Source organism: Eumetopias jubatus, unplaced genomic scaffold (genome assembly GCF_037043125.1).
Source record: "Eumetopias jubatus isolate StellerSeaLion01/CBP00866 unplaced genomic scaffold, mEumJub1_p1.0 scaffold_5, whole genome shotgun sequence".
NCBI lineage: Eukaryota > Metazoa > Chordata > Mammalia > Carnivora > Otariidae > Eumetopias > Eumetopias jubatus.
This window is the reverse complement of record NW_028274811.1, coordinates 112368741-112370418: the sequence shown is the minus strand read 5'-3', so window position 1 is coordinate 112370418 and position 1678 is coordinate 112368741.

The following is a 1678-nucleotide window of genomic DNA, read 5'->3' as shown; positions in this document are numbered from 1 at the left end:
CCACACCCTCTCCCACCCGGACTCTGCATCGATTCTCTCACCTCTGGACCACATCATTCGTCCATGTACCATTGGGCCAAAGCCCTTTTTCCTCTTGAAATCAGAGCATATGAGATTTGAAAAATTGACATTGGAAGGGGCCTAAAGGCTCACAGCATCCACACATACACACCCCAACAGGCAAATCTTCCTACCCTCCTTCCTCTGTACCCCAGGAAAATGGGCATGTGGGCTCGTGGGCTCTGCAGGAACATGCCCTCGGAGCTCCCCAAGAAACTGAGTGCATTAGCAAATGGGCTGTTCTAACTGTAGGAAGTTTCTCCTCTTTATTGCAGGTTACAGTTTTCCATTAGTGGTCATCGATCCTGAGCTCTTTCTGTAACGGGTAAAGAAAGGGTAAGAAAAAATCCTTTCATTGTGAAGTTAAATATGCATGGTGCCTGAGTACACAACAGGGCTTGTGTGGCTGCCAATCTGGGCTGGCGGGGCTTGGAATCCTGGAATTGTTTTAGGCCTGGAAGGAGCTCAGAGATCATCTTGTTCAACCTCCTGGTCTTACTGATGGGAAAACTGAGGCCCAGAGAAGGACTGACTCAGCCAGTCACACAGGATGGGTTCCAGGGTCTGACAACCACCTCTGGAACTCTGAGGGGCCCCCATAGCTGAGGTACATTCTCAGAGTTAATGCTGGATGCCCAGGGGTGGCCCTTGCCCCGCCCAGCCTCTCATCTAAGGCTCTGGAGTCACAAACACCCAGATGCAAACCTCAGCTCTACCACTTCCTAGCTGTGGGACCTTGGGCAACTGACTTAAGCTCTCTGGGCATCTCCTCATCTGTAAAACAGAGAGAGTTTATATCTGCTCCTGGAGGTTGCTGTGATGATTATATTAGTTTGGCAAATATTTATTAAGCACTTTCTGAATGCCAGGCCTATTCAAAGCCCCAAGGAACACAGCAGTGAACTTCACAGTAATGGAATGGGAGGCACAACGAAAGTACTCAGGGATGGCTGGCCCCTGTCATCTCACCCTGCCCACACTGCTTCCCAGCTGAGGGGCTATGAACTCTGCCTTGGGGAGGCCCCCAGGAAGGCCTATGGAAAACAATGGAGGAAGATCTCCCCGCATTCCGAGGGCCCACTGCCTGCAGGGTTCTGAAACATGTGCAAGGAAGTAAGGTGGGCACCGAGGGCATTTCAGGGGAGTCTAGGGACCCTCTCCTTTCTTCCTCCCTCCCCACCACACTCAGCAGCCCATCCTGAGCAAAACACCAAGTCCCCTCCTCCAGGCCAGAAGGCAACTGGTCTCAGAGCCAGACCGTGCCTGGAAGGTGGAAGTGGGACTTTAGAATACCCATGGTGTCCCAGTCCCTTCGGTGGGCATAGCCCTTTGTGGATCCCAGACTAATTTCACTGCCGAGTCCTGTGCAGGAGGAAGGGAGTACAGCCCTCTCTTAGCCAATGACCATGAGGTCCAGCCCTGAGAGAGCCCAGCAGGAACTGCCAAGCACCCTACCTATGTTATACTCAAGAGCCTACATGCCTCCCAGCTGCTCCCAGAGACTGATGCCAAGAGTGACAGAGCACCGGCCCAGGGTCACACAGCCAGCCAGGAGCCAAGTAGGGGTTAATGCACAGTCCTCTGATGCCCAAACCTGATGTGGTTTACCCATGGCATC